This window comes from Amborella trichopoda, chromosome 13, assembly GCF_054954075.1.
Source record: "Amborella trichopoda isolate Santa Cruz 75 chromosome 13, AtrichopodaSantaCruz75HAP2 v2.0, whole genome shotgun sequence".
Lineage (NCBI taxonomy): Eukaryota > Viridiplantae > Streptophyta > Magnoliopsida > Amborellales > Amborellaceae > Amborella > Amborella trichopoda.
Window position 1 is genome coordinate 14,573,167 of NC_142348.1, and position 7,467 is coordinate 14,580,633.

Consider the following 7,467-nt stretch of genomic DNA (forward strand, 5'->3'; position numbering starts at 1 on the left):
ATATTGCTGTATTTTTTAGATCACATGTATGATCAAGTGCTCAGTCAATCTTCTTGATGTATATTGTGTCATGGAGTAAGGCAATGGACTAATTAGAATCTTATTTTGTTTTAAAAGTGTATTAAAGGCCAAGTATAGTGGATAGAATTATATTTGATGATGTAAATTTGATGTAATTGAATTATGTTGTATTAAAATCAAGAAAAATTGTATGCTGTGTCACTTGGATTTGGTATCTACATAGTTTTTTATGCTTGTGACACTCCCCATAACGTTTAAGGTTTGACCTTATGTTTCACAAAGAATAATTGCATGGGAAATAGGGATTCACCATCAGCTAAGACAGGATGATGATGCAATAGTGAAAACTCGAGGGCAAGTTCTTTTCCATCATGGGAAATATGATGCAAATCGTATCATCGATGTTCAGGAATAGGGTTAACTGGAATTTTATTTTTTTATTTTTTTATTTTATTTTTATAGGGATATAATTGGACTTGTTTATTTAAATTTTTATAATTATTAAGGTTAATATTCAGTGGTTTATGATGTGAGGGGCAAAAACGAAATTTGATGTAATGTGTTGGGGTAGGATGGAGGTCTCCCATGCTCAGGAATCAACGTGGCCCTTTACCATTAGTTGGTTAGGAGTGACCTTATATTATTGATTAGTGATAATCCTTACGGAAGGAGAGTTTTGAGGTTAACATGAGTTAAAGGAGGGAAGTCATATTTTCATAGACTTCAAAAGAGGGATTTTTGAGGTTAACATGAGTTAAAGGAGGGAAGTCCTATTTTCATGAACTTCAAAAGATTTAGATAAATATTTCATCAAGGGCTCACATGAGCGAGAGAGAGCGATGAGGTTGGGAGAAAATCCTAGAAAAGTTGATATAAGGAAAGAGAAAATAGAAGAGTTAGAGATTGAGCGAATAGATGGTACGTAATTAGAGAGGAGAAATATTTTTAAAAATTTTGTCGTGTGCATCAAAAGTTGTGTATCTTTTGGATTTTATTTTATTTTATCTTTTATTTTTTATTTCTTGTATTAAAAGACCGGGGATGCCATGTTGAGAGATCCTTTGATATTTTTATGTAGAAAGCTTTATGAATGAAGCAAAGAGAATTTTTTTTTCTCTTGGCTTCATCTACAACTATTGTTTGTTTATTCATAGCCGAATTTTGCTTACTTTAAGATCAGTAGAAGGCAAAAAATAATTTTCTTGAATCTTTTCGCATCACAATTATATTTTGTATTTGAAGTTTTTAATCTTTTCTCTATAAATACAAAATCACTTGAAATTTGGTGCGTCTACTCTTCTCATCAAGGTGCACCTAATAAAAAATATTAAAAAATTTATTCACAAAAAATAAATTGGATTTGCTTATTTTTCAATAGTAACGCTTAAAATTCCCATTAAATTGGAAAAAAAAAAAAATTCATATACGTAATGCAATCGTGACCATTGAATGCACATATTCAATCTAATCTATTGGGAGTTTATTGTAACTATCAGCTAGCGAGCTGACATACACACACACACACACACATATGTATATATATATATATATATATATATATATATATATATATATATATATATATATATATATATATATATATATATATATATATATATATATATATATATATACATATGTGTGTGTGTGTGTATGTGTGTGACCGCGCAATGAACTTTAGACCGTGATGGGGGTAGGCGAAATCATTGTTCATTTTTTCCTATAGGCATTGCATAGTGATTTTCATATATATATATATATATATATATATATATATATATATATATATGGAAAAGGATGAGATTAGCCCGCTCGCCCATATGCCTCAGCTACGCCCAAGGGTCAAGATGAAAAGTCGATAAATGGACGGTCAATGTGGCCGTAGGAAAGGTCAGCATTTTTTATGGAAAAATATAGCTTTTTAATGGGGGGTTGACACTGCAGTGCATGAGTATTGACAGGCGTAATAAACAAAGCATGATTCTCTCTCTTTCTTCCAAAACAAAACGAATGGCTTCTCTTTCTCTCTTCGAGTTTAAAAAAAAAGCACGATTTTCTCTCTTTCAAAATAAAATGAAGGGCTTCCCTCTTTCTCTCACTTCCAAAACAAAATGAAGGGCGTCTCTCTCTCTCTTCCAAAACAAAACGCCCTCTCTCTCTCTCTTCCAAAACAAAACGCCCTCTCTCTCTCTTAGTTTTCTTCCTTATCTCCTAGGTTTGCCCCTACTCGCCGCTTCTCTCCCTGCCACTCTCTTGCCCCTACTCGCTGAGAAAAAACCCTCGCTCCATGTCTCTCTTTTGCCCCTCACTCCAAGAAGGCTCACCCCTGTGCCTCTCTGCAGCTCACCCCATCTCTAAAGGTACTCTCTCTCTCTCTCTATATTTTTCTCAGATCTGCAGTAAAAATTGGGTTTATATCACGAAATAATTTGTAAAACCCCCATTGCTCCAATGGAGCTCTAACCAACCACAAAGCCCTAATTTTCAGAAGTAGCTTTACTTCTAAAACTATATTTGTGCACCTTAATAGGAAGATTTGATCCCCAACCTCTGAGAGAGATAGTTGTGGTTTTGCTTTCTATGAGTTTCTTGGAGTGAAGTCAGTTTAATAGCCATATGCATGTTGCTTCTCAACCTGCTCTCCTCTGCAGTCTTCACTAGACCAGCGATAGAGACTATGTTCATCTCACATTCACCCACTCCATTTGCTCGGTGACGGAATTGTTGTTTCATTGTGTTTGGACGTTTTTCATTATTTTTTTTAGCATAAGAAAATTGATAGGATGAGAGAGAGAGAGCTAGTATGAGTAAAAAGATGAAAGGGTTGGATCTATGTAGAAATGACGAAAGAGATTTGTTGCTTAACCCGGACATAGTGGGGAAGGGAGGCTGAGCAGTGAGAAGAGAGGTGATTCGAGCAAAGGCACATGTCCTGAACTACCTTTGGCAAATCCAATGGCTTCAGGATGGTAACATGGTTAGCACTAGGGCAAGTATAAGGGAACTAGGGCAAAGGAAGCGGGTTCTTACCTATGTGGTTAAGTTTGCCTGAAATTTCATAGCCTTTGTGGCTAATATTTTGATTGTTGTGTATGCAAAATTTAGTAGTGTACAGAAGATGATTTAAAAGTTTTTTATATGTTGCAGAAACCAAACATGGTTTCAGTCCCTATAGTTGTTGACCCAAAAAGAAAGTGATATTCATGATGTTGAATAAATTGGATGTTAAACTTAAGGAAGTTGGTTTATGTATCTACTAAAAATTATGTTCTAAGAAGGAGAGACTACAAGTTTCCTGATCTCTGTTATGTTTATTTTTATACATTTTGATACATCATATGTTGTGTCCAAGTCCAATATCTTCATGTGGCATCAGATGCACCATATAATGAATAACTTACTTTTGCTTTTTTGCTACATTTTTTTTTTTTGCCATTGGGTTTTTGCGCTCCTGCTGTATTGAGTTTATATTACAAGTATGTAGTATCCATTCATTACAATTTTTGCATGTGGCAAGGTGGGTTGAGAAACATATGATTGGTATTCTTAAGATGAAGGTTTGAATTCATGTATTTTTGTAGTTTGCAATTTCACGTTGGGTAAGTAAAAAAACTGAGATGGATCTCACGAATCCAGTCGATGTGACATCTAGCACATGCCCAAATGTTGGCAGCATTGACGAAATCCCGAATGGTGGTCCTCGCTCACCAAACATAGGCCAAGAAATAAAAGAACTATGTGTAGGAATGATGTTTGGATCAGAGGATGATGCATATAAGTTCTTTAAGTCTTATGCATTGACCAAAGGTTTTGGTATTCGCGGGGGGGAGTACTCATAACAAAAAAGGTAAACAGATCGATAGGGTTTATGTTTGCTCGAAGAAAGGGTTTAAATAAGAAAAACCTAATAAAAGTAGAAAGGTTTATCTTGAGTTAAGGTGTGGATGCAAGGTTGGGATGTACATAAGTAGTCAAGAAGACCACGAGTGGAAAGTGACTAGCGTCGTTAAATATCATAATCACGATCTAGTTAGTCTAAGAAAAGCTCATCTAATTCGCACACACCGATCATTGTTGAGTGCTACAAAGTCATTGATACATTCAATGAGCTCGGCAATGGTTAAGCTTAGACATATTCATAGAGCAGGCTTGAGGGATCGACAATGTCTCTTATACACAAAAGGACATCCAAAATGAAATAACAAGCTCTAAAAGAAAACTTAGAAGAAAATATTGCAATTTAATTTTGCAATGGCTCTATAAAATGAACCAATCGAACTCATCATTTTTCTATAGATTGAGATTAGATTATGAGAATCACATTGGCAATATCTTATGGGTAGATTCTACATCTAGAGTTTTCTACCAATGCTTTTCTGATGTGGTTACCTTTGATACCACATATAAGACAAATATGTTTGGTATGCCCTTTGCAACCTATACTTGGTGTAAATTACCATTACAGTACAACTTTCTTTGGATTTGCACTCATATTTGATGAGAAAATAGAATAATTTATATGGGAATTTGAAAACTGGTTGGAAGCCATGGGTGGACGGCAACCAAGTGTTATTATCACTTATCAAGATCCTGCAATTTCATATGCCGTCAGACAAGTTCTTTACCAAAGTAAGCATTATTATTGTAAGTGGCACATATTTACGCAGATCAAAGAAAAAATGCGTCATGTCTTGCATATGCATCCTTCTTATTCAAATACCTTTAAGAGGTGTGTAGCTAGCCCAACAATTGATGAATTTGAATCATGATGGAAATCAATGATTGAGAATTATAAGCTAGAAGACAATGAGTGGCTCAGAAGGCTTTATGGGTCTCATGCAATGGGCTGATGCATACTTGGCTGGCATGTTCACTGCGGGTCTACTCAAAGGAGTGAAAGGATGAATGCACACTTTAAAATGTACTTGACACCCACAACAAGCTTGCGTACATTATTAGAAGTTATTGCAAAAGTCCTAGATAAGAAGGCGTGAAAAGAGAAGGAAAATGACTTGAAAGATATTCAGACTACTCCAGTCTTGCGAACAACCTCTTTCATTGAGTCCCATGCATCAAAAATCTATGCTCAAAAGATTTTAAAGATACTTGGGGAAGAGGTGGCTAATTTCTTTAATTTTACAAGGGAGACAGTTGAAGACAATGGACAAGTTGATACCTTTAAGGTTGCAGTCCCAGGGACCAGATCTAGATCCTACTTAGTGAAATTTAATTGCCATGACAATTTTGTTTCTTGCAGTTGTTACTTCTTTGAGAGGATGAGCCTTCTTTGTAGGCATGTACTAAAGATTTTATGGTGAAAGATATGTTTGAAATCCCTCCACAATATATAATGAGGCGTTGGACCGAGGACGTAAAGAATGGAGTTTTTTTTTATGACGTCGAGGAACAAATTCAAGTAACATCTGAACTACTACGCTCCATTGGATATAATGAGGCTATGAAGGCAAGTCAATCCCTTGCCGAGCGTTCTTCACAAAATGTAGAGGGCCATAAGTTTGTAATTTCTATAATACAAAATGGAATTCGTTAGTTTGATAAAAAGTTTGTGTGCAAGAGAGGTCCACAGGACAATGCCATGAGTCATATCAAGGGAGATAACAATTCTACTAGTTATAGTAACACACCAAGTAGAAGTAACAAATGCTGCAATGTTCTTAAACCGGCACGAGCAAGGACAAATGGACGACCGGCCACTAAAAGAATGAAAGCTCGTTCTAAGGGATGGAAGCCGAAGACAACAAAAAGGAAAGGCACAGTCTGTAATGACAGTAGTCATGAGTAAAATACAGAGAGAGAGAGAGAGTACCTTTAGAGATGGGGTGAGTTGCAGAGAGGCACAGGGAAGTCGAGTGGCCTCCTTGGAGGGAGGGGCAAGGGATAGACAGGGAGAGAGGGTTTTTTCTCAGCGAGCAGGGGCAAGAGAGTGGCAACGAGAGAAGGGCTCTTCTCAGCAACGAGCAGGGGCAAACCCAAGAGATGAGGAAGAAAAATAGGAGAGAGAGAGAGAGGGCGTTTTGTTTTGAAAGAGAGACAGAAGCCTTTCGTTTTGTTTTGGAAGAGAAAATCGTGCTTTTTTTAAAACACGAAGAGAGAGGGATAAGCCCTTCGTTTTGTTTTAGAAGAGAGAGAGAGAGAGAATCGTGTTTTGATTATTACGCATGTCAAAACTCATGCACTGCAATGTCAATCCCCCATTAAAAAAGTCATATTTTCCATAAAAATGCTGACCTTTCCTACCGCCACACTGACCGTCCATTTATGGACTTTTCATCCTGACCATTGGGCGTAGCTGAAGCATATGGGCGAGCGGGCTATCTTTTATATATATATATATATATATATATATATATTGAACAAGAAGCAATGGTTTTGCAAGAAGAGGATCTAACCAATAATGAAATTCAAGAAATGGAGGAAGCCTTCAAAGAAGAAAGCCCTGAAGTTAATAGAATAGATTACGGGAGAAAATTTAGACCAACTTCTCAAACTAGGATGTATCATACAAGACCAACCATTGTAATTTTGAGCTATGAGCAATTATTATGAGCAAATTATCATAAACAACTTTCAATCTAACTATCAATAATTAGTACACTAAATTTACAAGTACATAAATAACTAAACAAATAAGAAATAAAGAGGGAGATATATCAATGATAAACCAATTAACATATGTAGCAGTCCTGATTTTAAAACAGAATATTACTTTTACTTGCATAAGACTGATTGAAAAATACTTACATAACACACTTGCAATAACTTGAAAATAATTTCCACTCCTCTGGGCAGTAGCTCGGCAGAGTGTTTAGATTACAATCACACATATATTTTTCCTCACAATTACAGTTTTGGTGTGGCTAGATACACCACCCGATATATAGTAAAAAGAAAGAGAATAGATAGTGATATAATAGTGAAGAGAGCAAGAAATAAATAGTGACAGAGGTAGCTGAGTTCAGAGAGACAGCTGGGAATACAAAGAGAGGTAGCCAAGAGAGATGGCTGAGTTCATAGAGACAGCTGGGAATACAAAGAGAGGTAGAAAATAGCAGAGAGCAGTGAGTAGTAGCAAAGAGCAACGAGTAGCAGAGAGCAATGAGTAGTAGTTCCTGAGAACTGAGAGAGAACTTGAATAGCTTGAGGAGCAGAGGGAAAACAGAGAGCTTCGAGGAGCAAAGAGGAAAAACAGAGCTTTGAGGAGCTTTGAAGAACTTTGAGGAGCTTTGAAGAATAGAGATAAGAAAATCTAACTCAGAGCCGGGAGAGAAGAGAAATCTTCAGAGCATAACAGAGAGAAGAGAGAGAGCTTTAGAGCTTATGAATAAGAGAGCTTAGGAAGAAAAGAGCAAAGAGCGTAAGAGAGAAGAGAGAATTTTAGAGCTGAGCAGGGAGACGAGAGGAGAAGGCTATTGAGGGAGAGCACTC